This window comes from Aedes albopictus, chromosome 3, assembly GCF_035046485.1.
Source record: "Aedes albopictus strain Foshan chromosome 3, AalbF5, whole genome shotgun sequence".
Classification (NCBI taxonomy): Eukaryota; Metazoa; Arthropoda; class Insecta; order Diptera; family Culicidae; genus Aedes; species Aedes albopictus.
The window spans coordinates 282,051,299-282,065,143 of record NC_085138.1 but is presented as its reverse complement, the minus strand read 5'-3'; the positions used below and the strand labels follow the sequence as shown (position 1 = coordinate 282,065,143).

The 13,845-nt window shown below is 36.6% G+C and overlaps 1 protein-coding gene and 1 long non-coding RNA gene across 2 annotated transcripts in view; one reads left to right on the top strand and one right to left on the bottom strand.

The window, feature by feature from the left end:
• LOC109420297 (matrix metalloproteinase-14) overlaps positions 1 to 13,845 on the top strand; it is a 760,155-nt gene that overhangs the window by 16,109 nt on the left and 730,201 nt on the right. The window lies entirely within an intron of this gene.
• LOC134292188 (uncharacterized) lies at positions 1,544 to 13,040 on the bottom strand. Its single transcript, XR_009999513.1, has 2 exons — positions 10,566 to 13,040; positions 1,544 to 10,273 (listed from the first exon to the last, which is right to left on the bottom strand). It is a non-coding gene; the product is annotated as an uncharacterized LOC134292188 (long non-coding RNA).

Genomic DNA, 13,845 nt, shown 5'->3' with positions numbered 1-13,845 from the left:
CATCTTTTTTGTTCACTAGGACACTGCTTGATCGATTTCAATTGACTGCACTTACACTTTGTACAGCTCCTTAATGAATTCTATTCTGAATGAAAAAATGTTGGTCAATATAAAAAGTTCATGATTCTAGTTTTATTTTATTAACTAGTGTTGTTGTGTCAAAAGCAATGTAACGATTTCCGCCGGGAATTGAACTACTGAAAATTATTTCAAAAATTATCTTGCTAGCTAATGTAAACGACGAAAGTCCGGGCAAATATTTCCAATTCCATTACCATTTTTTTTCCAAAATTAAAAATTCAAAGAAAATTGCAATTGCCACCAACTGACCCGTTAAATTCGGTTCCCATCGCACAGCTTGGCCCGACTGGATGAATAATGAGTGAAATTAATGGCAGAAACCATACAATCGGAAATTGATTTCATGAACTACTGGCCCTGTTTCACCACAGCCAAAGAGTGTGATTGGTTGGCTGATTGCTTTTTCCTACGTACGTGTATTAATAATTTTTTTTTGCAATAATTATTACTCTATAGCTCTCATAATTGTCGCACAATCCGCGCGTGGTGCTTCTCCAACACCTACCAACCATGAACTCTTCACCAGTCTTGTTTCAAACGAAAAAAAAAGATGAATGCTATTTTATGTGGGATTCTCATATTTAAAACATGCCTATGAATATATGACACTCGCGACTCACGAGGGTGTTTCAGCTTAATTAATTTGTTATTTTCGCATCCACGCCAATGATGGTTGATCGATCGATTGATTCGTTGGTCTTTTGTACTTGGGGTTTCAGTTTTCATCGCGGCGGAATCAGTTTAATTCGTTTCTCGTGTTACTATTGTCTGTTGAGTTATTTGTGTTTCTATTGTTGTTCAATGCTTTTCCTCTATCATTGAAATTTAAATGTTATCTGGAATCGTTCGAACACCCCTCATTTTCTCCGCTACAAGTTAAACATTTTCCAATTAAAACTCCCAGAAGCCGACCATTACCACACCGACCTACACCAATTAGCAAACCGTTTAACCTGTTCACACGAGCTTGGGTCCACATGTCACTTCGCGAAGCTTGTTCCGCACACTCCTTGTAACTACCTACCTATTACCAACATTCACCTGCTGTTCAATGACCAGGCAGTTTCCGTTCCGCGCCAAATTTCGGCCCAACAGCAAAGCAAACAAAGCGAGACAGAGCAGATGTGAACAGCAACAGCATCCGTATCCGTTCCGTGTGGGGATGCTATATCGAAATATTGGAACCAATTGGCCGGTCGGGCAAGTTAGCTGACTCGTTAGTCGCGCACACCAGTTTCAAACTGCTAAATTATTAACATCGAAAAATATTTGCCATTTTATATCGATGGCCTCGGCTCGGAACCTTCCTCAGCCTTGCCTTCACGCGCTTCCCGAAGTGGAGGTTGCTGTTGCCAGTGGTTAAATTGCCCATATTTCTACATCGACAGGAATGGAAGTCGAAAAAAAAATCGGTAGAAATGTAAACGGTACCTCTAGTGCTGAATTCTTAAATAAAAAAAAATAAGAATAAGCTTGTTCTTATTTAAATAACAATAACCGTTTTAAGTCTGAGGCTTTTTTAAATTTTTCGCCACAATGATTTTGAAATGCAGCACAAATAGCAGCACACTAATTTCTCCACCATTCAAAAGTTATTTTTAAAAACTTTGGGTGTTTCTCTTGAAACACATGTTGCTAAACAAACTATCGTTGCGGTCCACTTCTCTTACTCTGCCCAGCAGATAGATGTTTTTGAATACAAAGATCGACTAACAACGAGGACATTTTTTTTAAATTTATTATCGTTGAATTCTGAATTTGAAAGATCTCAGAGGAATTCTGAAAAATCGGTGAATGAGGAAATCCACATATTTGACATATTGTTTCATTAATATTTCTCCAGCAGTTTTTTTTTTCTAATATCTCATTCGCCAATTTATTGGCAATGTTAACCGGCATCCTTTCCTTCTATTGATCCACTAGAAATCCGCCAAAAATTTGCCTTATTCGAGCGAGAAGTTTTCAAAGGGCCTCTTGAGATCTATTTGAAATCCTACTGCTAATGGCGCTCGAAATATTATATGTTTTTCCAGAAATAATTTCTTGGATTTGTATATCATATTCTTAAGGTTTTATGGGTAATTTCATTGTTCTTCGAGAGCTATTCAGGCCTATGATTCGAGTTTGAAAAAGCTATTCATGTTTGATGAAGTTTAATCAAACAATCTCTTAACGAATAAGTATTTTTCATTGTTTTGTTTCTTAAAAAAAATTAAATAATTTAAAAAAATCCACACAACTTTCAAAGCGTCTTACAAATTTGAAACAAAAAATTCCTCAAACATTTTTCAAGTGAAAAGCCATAACTCTTCCGGGGATTGTGCCACAACAAAAAATCAGAAATTTTGCTAAACAGTTCTTTGCAGAAATTGCTTGGAGTATGCTTCAAATGCTCTAGAAATTATTCAATAAAGTGCCTCAAATTTTACGTTATTCAAATTTAAAGTTCTTGCCAAAAATCAAACATAGATTCTTATAAGAGCTTCTCAGATATACAGGTTTAAATTATGGTTAACTTGGGATGGACCTGCTTAACAATACTCTATGTACGTATTTTTTTGCGCTTCCATATCTACTTGTAAGAAATTTGGAAATTTGACTCATGTGATTTTTTCAAAATGTGTGCGCCCTTATACAGTAAGGACCCGATTATGTCAGCCCCTGGTAGCATTTTGGGCTGACAAAATCGGGTAGCGAACAAAATCGCTGGAGAAATCTTTGAAGGAATTTTCGGAAAAATTTCTGGAGAAATTACAAGAAGAATTACGGAACGTAACCCCAAGAAATTCCCGAAGAAATCCCGTGACTAGTTTCTGCAAAGTTTTCTAAAGGAATTTTAGAAGAAATACCAAGAGATTTTCGTATAGGAATACCAAGAGGTAACCATAGAAAAATCTCAAGAGGGACTCCCGGGGAGTCCATAGAGGATGCCTATCCGGGAAATCTAACATAGGAATCATAGTAAAAGTTCTAGAAGAATTCGTATATGAGTGATAACTGAAGGCATTAATAGAGGAACATTCGAAGAAATCCCTAGAAGGATCACTGAAGGAATTCTTGAAAAATCCCTAAAATATCGCTAGATTTATTCATCAGTAGGTTGGCTTCAGGGATACATTCTCTTCCATTTGGGATATTCGTGCGTTCCGTATTCATGGACTACCCTAATAAACCAACACCATACACGGACCGTAATGCATACTGTTCAAACTGTTTCCAAAATGGGTGGTTAAGCACATCTTATGGTTATCGTTTATGCGGGCATTGCACTAGGGTGGGGCTAATTTCAAAAAAATCTCTCCGATATAAGATTTCTCAAGTGAAAAGTGATCTACTAGTCGAAATAAATGAGCTGTACAAAAATGAGCGATTTCGGTTGATATTTAGGGGTGGGGCAAAGGGTTCAATTGAAATTTTTGCTAGAACAAATTTTCAAAAAAACATTTCAAATTTAATTTTCAAACTTTTTTTTCTAAACCAAATCGGTGATTCTAGTCCCAATTGGGCCAAATTTGTGCCCAAAATAGCGATATCTCCACTGGTTTCCGAGATACTTAAAAAAATGTCATATTTTGGTACCCAACCCAAAAAATACTGAAAAACGACATTTTTTTTTCAAATATCTCAGAAACCAGTAGAGATAGCAAGAATTTCTGGAGAAATTTCAGCAGGAGTTTCTGAAGGAATCTCTGAGGGTATCATAGGAAGAATGCATGAACAATTCTTAGTGAAATATCTGAAAGGGTTCTCAAAGAAATTACCAGAAAAAAATCTAAGAGGAACTCCAGCAGAAGTTCCTGGACTGCATCTCCAGCAGCATGTCTTGAAAGAATCGCTAGGAAAACCCCTGGATAAATCCACGTAGGAATTGCAGGAGGAATTATTGGAGAAATCCTTGGAGAAATAGCTGGATACATCGCTGTAGGAGCTCATACAGAAATTTTTGGAAAAAGTCCTGCAGGAATAGCAGCAAAAAAAATTGGAGAAATCCTAGCAGGAGTACCTAAACAAATCTCAAGAAACTTCTGAAGAAATCACAGGAGGAATGCCTGGAAAAATCATAAACAGACACATTTGAATGAATCTTTATAAAATCCTTGAAAGAATTCTTTTGAAATTTTCCGGTGGAATTCTTGGAGAAACACCAGCACAAATACTTACAAGAAACCAAGCAACAATCGCAGCAAGAATTTCTGGGGGAATCCCAGATCAAATACCTTAAGGGTTTCTTATGGACAACTCTCTGGAAGAACTCCGACAACAATTTCTGAGTCAATCCAAGCAGGAAATCTACAACACAAATCTCATAATAAATAGCTGGAGCAATCCTAACAAGCAAATCTGGAGGAATCCCAGAGATGCCGGAAAGAAGAAATAAACTGGTTGACTTGTAATCACAACAGCAGGCAGCATTTATTGTTTTTATTGTTATTTATTGTTTGTTATGTTTCAGAGGAAATTAAAAAGAATATTCTTAAGTCTTTGGAAACGGTGGGACATATATTACCCCGGCGTTGAAACCGAGCTCACTAGCAAAACACTCCGGCTTCAGAGAGTAAAGCCCATATAGCCGATGTGGTAAGTGCACATTCCATCAGCAAAACCATGCTAAGGGTGGCGAGTTTGGTTCCCTGTTAGCCCAGAATCCGTTTCATAATCGACATTTCCTTAACTACCTTATGTATAAAATATTTTCATGACTACCATACGATATACATATTTGCAAAATAAACATTGGCTGTGGGGGATCTCAATCAAAAATTGTGAAAGTTCTTATGAAATACTAAGCTGAGGTGCAGGCTGTGTCCCAGGTGGAACGTTACGCCATGAAGAGAGAGCTGAAATCTTCTAGCAATTTAAAACAATATTGGTTTAAAATTGGCTATGGTTGGGTGCTTAGATGGCATATATGTGTTAGTTTGTAGAATAAGTTCGGCCGTTTCCAAAAGTTACACAAGTTTTGTTCATTGCGTAATTTTTTTACTATCCCAAAGACATCAACTGCATTAGTATTGATTTTGAAATTGAAATTCTGAATGAAAAACACATTTATTTTTCTACTTCAAAAAAAGCTGACAAAATCGGGGGCTGACAAAATCGGGTCCTCACTGTAATTGAAAAAAAATCCATTTTTTGTGCTTCCAAAACTTCTCATCAATGTGTTTAAAATAATCACGTGATTTTCTTCGAAATAGTTTTCGCCTTTATAAATATAAAAAATATGCCTTTCTTTTTTGATACTGGTGAAATTTTCATGTCGCTCTTCTGAGTATAATAAAATCAATTACATATATAATTTTTCGAATCTCTTTATGCCTTTACAAATATAAGAAAAATAACCCAGGTTTATCATCATTATAAGAGAAATAAACCTTGAATTTTCGCCGCCTGATGTAAGATTTAATAATAAAATATCGAGATATCCTATTTTAGTGGGTCTATACGAGCAAAAAAATTGAATGACTTTTTCCAGGTATTCCATTAGAAATTCTTTCAACAAAAAAATCTAAAGATTCTTTCGGAAACTCATCTAGAGATTTCTTAAAAACTCCGCCAGGGATTCTATCAATAAATCGTCCTGAGAGGATTTTGGATTTTCTGGGGATTCTTCAGAAATCAGTTCTTTAGGAATTTCACTTGATAGTTTTCAATTAATTTCACAAAAGACTCCTCTTGATAATCATTAAAAGATTCCTTCACAGATCTGGAAGGTTATCAAAAATATTTCAGAAATTTTTCCAGAGCTTCGTAAATTTATCCAAGAATATTCTTAAATAAATTCCGCCAAAATTCGTTAAAGGATTCTTTCAAAAATTCTGCCGAAGATACATTTGGTTTTTTCTCCAACGGCTGCTTCAGATGTTCCTTCAGAGATTCCTTCTGAAATTTCTAGAAAGATTTCATTGTAAAACCTGCCACGGTATATGAATTTCTCTGGCATTGAGAATGTTTTCCACGGATTTTTTTAGAATTACTATCCCGAAATTTCTACCCCTATTCTGAGGATTCTATTGGAAAATCTTCCATGATTTTTTTCAAGGATTCTTTGACAAATTTTCCAAATATTTGTTTAAGATTTATTCGGAATTATTTTCTAGGGATTCCTTTATGAACTTTCCTAGGAGTTCCTTGAAAAAAATTTCAGAAATTCTTCCAGAGATTCCTCTAAAAAGTTTCCAAAGCATTTCTTTAGAGAAGCTTTCGTAGATTTTCTTAGTAATTCTTTGATAGATTTCGTTATGAAATTCTTCAGAGATTTTTTCAGAAACCCCTTCCGGTTTTTTTCGGAAAATCTTTCTCGATTTTTTTTCAGGAATTACTTTATATAAGGAGTGTATCCTTTATTAGTTGTAAATGTTTAAAACAGCCTTGACAATAATTGAGATTTAAAATATCGAAATTTTATTGCTGGAGGCACTTTATAAATTCATGAAAAAAAACGGAATGGCGCTGATTTATTGCCAAAGATTTTTTTTCTAGAGATTCCTCTGGAAACTTCTCCATAGATTCCATTCAAAATTGTTCCATGAAATCCATTAGAAATTCCTCCTAGGATTCTTCTAGAAGCCTTCCATTGATAGCTTCAGAAGTTCTTCCAGTGATTCCTTCGGAAATTTCTCCAAAGAGTATTTATTGAATCCCTTCAGAAATTTCTCCGAAAATTTCTTCCAAATCTGCTTTATGTCATCTTTTAGAAATTCCCCTAGGGATTCTTCCAGAAATTCGTCCATGGATTGCTTTAGACGTTCTTCCAATGATTCTTCAAGACATTCTTCGAAAGATTCTTTATTTAATCCCTCCAGGGTTTCCCCAACGATTCCGCAGGAACATCTTTCTTGGATTCTGGAAATTCCTACCGCATTCTTTTTTAGAAAATCTTCCAGGATTCTTTTAGATAATCAATCAAGTATTCATTCAGAAATTTATTTAATGATTCATTGAAAAATCTTTCAGGGATTCTGTTGCCACTTCTTCCTGCGATTTCTTTAGAAAATCAGGAATTCGTACATTTATTCAGATATAACTGCAGGTTTACATACCACAGATTTTTGCATGATTCCTTCTAGCAATTTCAGAAGAAATTCAGACAAAGATTACTGCAGGAATTCCACCAGGAATTCCCTCATGGTTTTCTCAAAAACTACTCCAAGAATACCTCTGGCCATTTCATCACGGATTTTTCCAGAAATTCATTCAATAATTTCCCCATTATTATTTCAACATGAATATCTTAAAAATTTTCATTATTTTTTGAAGTATTTTTACGGGGATTTTTGCAGTTATTTTACTTGATTTTTTCCCAAGCATTCTTTCAGAAAGGCATCTACGGTTTTCTCCTGGAATTTCTCCATGTAATTCTCCAGCAAACTTATTAGGGGAATTCTCCAAGAAATTCCAAGTCATTATGGAAATATCGCAAAAGATTTCTCTAGGAAGTACATCAGGAGTGTCATAAGGAGTTTCTCCAGATCATAAGAATTTCAGAGGCCTTTCAAGGCGTTTCTACGGCTTTAAAGGGGGTTTCAGAGTTCAGAGGTGTTTTTGGGGGTTTTGGAGGTATTTCAACAAGCTTCAGACAATTTTTAACGGGTTGCGCAGGCGTTGCAGGAACGTTCTTGAGGGGTTCAAAATGTCTCAGATGCGTTACAGGGTGTCTGAGGGAGTTTCAAGGGGTTTTCGGAAGCACTTCTGGAAATTATGGAGTTTTAAGTGTACACAGAAAAAAAACTTGTGATATCACATCATTTTTGCTGTACATCAGTCGTGAAAGTAATGTACAAAATACATCCTACCACGCAGCAAATTAGCCGCCGTAGCTTGAAAGTGGGTCGAGCAATCGCTAGAACCGGATCGATATATGAATCATATATAAGTAAAATATTACAATGGATTCATATACTGATCCGTTGATTGTGAGGCATGTCTTTTTATCTGTCAGCTATTCTAAGGGGGCTCCTGATGATCCATGGTATTCCACAGTACTCTATTTTTTATGTGTTACTTCGTGGTATCTAATCTAATCTAATCTAATCTAATCTAATCTAGTGCTTGCACTAGAAACTCCATGGTATTTCATAATGTTCAATTGAATTCCGCAGTAGGTACTCTATGATATTCTGCGATTGTTCATGGTAGCACTATTGAAGACTCTTAAAAACCTTTGATAATTCTTTTATTTAATCATGGCGTTTTGGTTAGATTTAATTAGCTTCCCGAGCAAAGTTTCATAACATACTGAGTTATCTGATATCAAAAATAGATAACTAAATTTGTTCTCATTGTGGCTGAATAAGCAGGCAACATAACAAACATGATAACAACCAAGTATACCCGTGATATCAAAAAAATATCTCATTATGTTATCATCAAAGGCACCCTGAAAACAACTTCAATTTTATCCAACTGAAAACTTATTTTGTTATCAGAAAGATATTTGCAACGGTCATTGATAACTAACTTCCGTTGTTGTTGTCGACGATGATGCCCCCAGTTTGACAGGTAACGATAACATGAACTACCAAGTTGATAACACAAAATTGTAAAATGAGTTCTGGAGCGAACACTAGTTATCAGTTTGTTACTGCCCAGTTATTGTACTTTGCTCGGGTATGTATTGAGATAGGGTCTGGAACCATTTGCGCAGGAGCACCTATTTTGGGCACTTGCTGCTATAACTCAGTCAATTTACCAATTGACTTGATTTTTTGCACATGACTAGATACTGTGCGTATCTGATCGTGTCTCAATAATCAAGTCAATCGGTTCAAAATTGACTGAGCTATAGTAGGAAGTGCCCAAAATAGGAGCTCTTGCCCAAATGGTCCCAGACCCTACGTAGCAAATTCATGGCCATCTTGTATTATGCGCTATAAGGTGGAAGTTTATTTAGTATTTTGATGTATTTAGCAAGTAGTAAACAAGTAAGATTTTGAATAAGATTTTGCGAAAAAATCAGTTTTTCTTTGCAATTCCGATAAATCTTCGTATCATTTTCTCTTACTTTAATCATCACTTACCGAACTACCTCCTATCAAAACAATCCAACATACAGTTGAGAGAACAAATGCACGGTGGTGATGTCCCTCCGTATATGTGTTTGCAGATCATTTGCGAGGCGGCACTATCGGCGGAGATAGAAGTGTGTGCTGACTGACTGTTTCGATTCAATAATATCATTCATATTTTAGTGGGGTCACTTTTCGATATTTAGAATACGTGACCGTCGAACGTTTGTTGGTACGTTTGTGAGGTTCTGTGATGTTTTCTTGCTGATGGTAAATTCATATCGTTCCGGTGGTTGGTGCATGTTATGTGGCATTTTGACCGCTCTCGATGGTTTTCGAAATTGGTTTAAAGTGATCGTGTTAAATGTTTTACTTACAGCCACTTGAAATTATGAAATATTGATCACAGTGAATGGTTTCATGACGTATTACGTAATGGTAGCAATTTGATCTTGATTTTGGTTATTTATTTTAAACAAATGTCGAGCTTCAGTTTTGAGAAAGGAAGCATTGTTAAATAGAGTCAAAAATTGTGTAAATTAATAAAAAACTTGGATAAGCTTGTATCTTTTGGAATAATAATTTCAACTTCTGAAAATATCTAAAATGTAGAAGAGTATGAAAATGCACCTTGAGCATATTAAGCAGATGCTTCATCAATACAGGATGAGGGTTTTATCAATTTGAATTGTTAAAATAAAAAGTGAAAAAAATAAATATAATAAATAAAACAATAAAAATGTAAAAAAAATAAAAAAATAAACTCACAAGTTTTGAAACAAGAAAGAATTTTAAACGTAAATCAACTGATTTACAATAAAATTTAATCCGTTGACAGCTCCTAATTGCTCTAGTTTATCCAGTAGATTCCCATGAAATTTCAAGCCTCATTCAATTCAAATCACAAAGGAGCTCTTTTGAAAAATTACCTCCCAGATTAACCGAGCTTTGTATTCCCATGCCAGCAGCCCTCAGTCTAACAAGATACCCAAACTGGATGTCTGTCCGTGCCGGCGCAAAAAAAAAACGCGAGGTAAAAGTAAAATCAATGCAAAAACTCCGATTTACATTTGTATCGAATAAATTCACGCCTTCATGGATCCACCGAGAGGGCTCCCAGCAGTACCATTAATCTTCCCAGCCGAGAGAGCAGCCAGCGTGTTCTTGCTTGAACCAACTGACCTAACCTCCTGCGGCCCATATAGCCGAGGCGGTAAACGCACGGGTATTCAGCATGACCATGCTGAGGGTGACGGGTTCGATTCCCGGTCGGTCCAGGATCTTTTCGTAAAGGAAATTTCCTTGACTTCCTTGGGCATAGAGTATCTTCGTGCCTGCCATACGATATACGCATGCAAAATGGTCATTGGCAGAGGAAGCTCTCAGTTAATAACTGTGGAAGTGCTCATAGAACACTAAGCTGAGATGCAGGCTTTGTCCCAATGAGGACGTTACGCCAAGAAGATAGAGAGAGAGAACCTCCTGCGAAAGCTTTCCCCGACATTTCGGGTTGGTGTTTATTCATTTTTGTTCCCTGTTTCTCGTAGAAGAACTACGTGCACCAAAAAGCACGCAAGTTGCCTCTCGATCACGTCCGACATCCTCCAGATGAATTTCATGCGATTCGATTCCATCTTACCAGAGTGCCATGATTGCCCTTCTGACGTTGAAAAAATAGACACACTTCTTTTGACGCGTCCGACTGGGATAGAAACCATTTTTCAAACTACGCACTTTATCAACATGATCGAGGGCAAATCTACGGGTGGGAATCCTCAATAGGTGGAATTGTGTATTTACATTGAGGTTCTTGGAGAAGTTTTCTTGTTTTGAGGCCGCACTCGCTAAGGGTGAGAGAATGTTCCTATCATCGTTTGGTTTGTTGCAGATCTCAAAATTCGAGGACGGCATGTTCAATGAAAAATCACGTAGCCTTGGGCGATTTACGGTTTTTCAATTTAGTTATGGAACATTACCAAAAAACAAAAATAAAACATGGTAAAACTTCCAATTTTGAGAAAAAAAATACGAGAAAGGCAATAAAATTTGCATTAAAAAAATAATTTAAAAATGTCAAAATGGTTAACCAACACAGTAGGTGAAAAGTCGTATAGCATTGGGCGATTTTGTATTAACCTTTCATCGTTTCTTTATCTATTTTCAGTTTATTTAGATCTACCGGGACACATAATTTTCTATAATCTGTCTTTTACTTGAATATTTTTTCTTCAAAACACTCAACACGGTTTTTCTTAAATATTTTCAACAATATTGCTAGGATATTACAAACTTCCTCTAAGATCTTTCAAGTTAGTTGTGCAATAAGGGACTGGGTGATCTGGTGACGTTAAAGCTGAATCTTCTGCAAACTTTAATATATTTTATAAAAATGTTTAACAATGCGAAAACATTTATGCCCAATTCTAAGGCGGAGTGTTCAAATACAACATTCAACCATTTGCTTGCTTTTTATGAAATTGTAAAAAGGATACCTATCAAAATCAGTCAATGCAATTTACCAACTCTTTTTAATGAATCCTTAATTTTTTTTTAAATCGAATCGGTTGAAAATTTAAAGCCTCTGATAGATATCTATGAATCCATCTGGGTAGTAAATTCTGAGTTTTTTCTACCATCAAATTTTCTAACCAAAAGTGCCCAATACTAGCGCCTTTGTTACAAAATCCCAACTGACTACGAGAGGCATTTGGTCACGTAAAGGATCGAATTCGGTCTCTCTCAGAGAGTGGCAGATAAGGAAATCTTCCCGAGAGGAAGTTAGTTAACTGAAGTAGGCTACCGGCTAATGATTTGATCCAGGAAGTTGATCGATGAGATAAGGGAGTGTCTTTGTGGTTGGAATCAGTTCTGTTTGGATGATTAATCAGGTGAAAGATTGTTGCCTCTTGGTAGCACTATATCTGCAAATTATTTATTTATTACTTTTTCTTGTTCAAAGACGTAAATTAAAAATATTTAACTGTTTTCCCAAATAAAAAAAACTTTTTTTGAAAGGCTTAAGGAATCTATCCTAAGATTTCTCCAGGAATTCTTCAAGGAATTCTTACAAGAATTCCTTCGTAATTCTTCCAAGAATTCCAGCAGTATTTTTTCCAAAAATTTCTCCAAGAAATCTTCCAAAAAATCCTCCAGGATTTTTTCCAAGATTTCCTCCAGAAATTCTTCCATAAATTCCTCCGGGAATTCTTTTAAGAATTCTTCCGGGAATTCATCCAGGAATTCTTCCAGGAATTTCTTCAGGAATTCTTCCAAGAATTCCTCCATGAGTTCTTTCAGGATTTCCTCCAGGAATTCTGGCAGGAATTCCTCCAAGAATTCATCCAAAAAATCCTCCAGGAATACTTCCAGGAATTCTTCCTGGAATTCTCCGAGAAATTCTTCCAGGAATGCTTCCAGAAATTCCTCCAAGAATTCTCCAAAAATTCCTCCAGGAATTCTTCCAGAAGTTCTTCCAGGAATTCTCCAGGAATTCTTCCAGGAATACTTCCAGGAATTCTTCCAGGAATTCTTCCAGGAATTCTTCAAGGAATTCTTACAAGAATTCCTTCAGTAATTCTTCCAAGAATTCCAGCAGTATTTTTTCAAAAAATTCCTCCAAGAAATCTTCCAAAAAATCCTCCAGGATCTTTTCCAAGATTTCCTCCAGAAACTCTTCCATGAATTCCTCCGGGAATTCTTTTAAGAATTCTTCCGGGAATTCTTCCAGGAATTCTTCCAGGAATTCCTTCAGGAATTCTTCCAGGAATTTCTTCAGGAATTCTTCCAAGAATTCCTTCATGAGTTCTTTCAGGATTTCCTCCAGGAATTCTGGCAGCAATTCCTCCAAGAATTCATCCAAAAAATCCTTCAGGAATACTTCCAGGAATTCTTCCTAGAATTCTTCCAGGAATTCCTCCAGGAATTCTTCCAGGAATTTCTCCAGGAATTCTTCCAGGAGTTCCTCCAGGAATTCTTCCAGGAGTTCCTCCAGGAATTCTTCCAGGAATTCCTCCAGGAATTCCTCCAGGAATTCCTTCAGGAATTCTTCCAAGAATTCCTCCATGAGTTCTTCCAGGGTTTCCTCCAGGAATTCTTCCAGGAATTCTTCCAGGAATTCTTCCAGGAATTCTTCCAGGAATTCTTCCAGGAATTCTTCCAGGAATTCTTCCAGGAATTCTTCCAGGAATTCTTCAAGGAATTCTTCCAGGAATTCTTCCAGGAATTCTTCCAGGAATTCTTCCAGGAATTCTTCCAGGAATTCCTCCAGGAATTCTTCCAGGAATTCCTCCAGGAATTCTTCCAGGAATTCTTCCAGGAATTCTTCCAGGAATTCTTCCAGGAATTCTTCCAGGAATTCTTCCAGGCATGCTTCCAGGAATTCCTCCAGGAATTCTTCCAGGAATTCCTCCAGGAATTCTTCCAGGAATTCCTCCAGGAATTCTTCCAGGAATTCCTCCAGGAATTCTTCCAGGAATTCTTCCAGGCATTCTTCCAGGAATTCTTCCAGGAATTCTTCCAGGAATTCTTCAAGGAATTTTTCCAGGAATTCCTCCAGGAATTCTTCCAGGAATTCCTCCAGGAATTCTTCCAGGAATTCCTCCAGGAATTCTTCCAGGAATTCCTCCAGGAATTCTTCCAGGAATTCCTCCAGGAATTCTTCCAGGAATTCCTCCAGGAATTCTTCCAGGAATTCCTCCAGGAATTCTTTCAGGAATTCCTCCAGGAATTCTTCCAGGAATTCTTCCAGGAATTCCTCCAG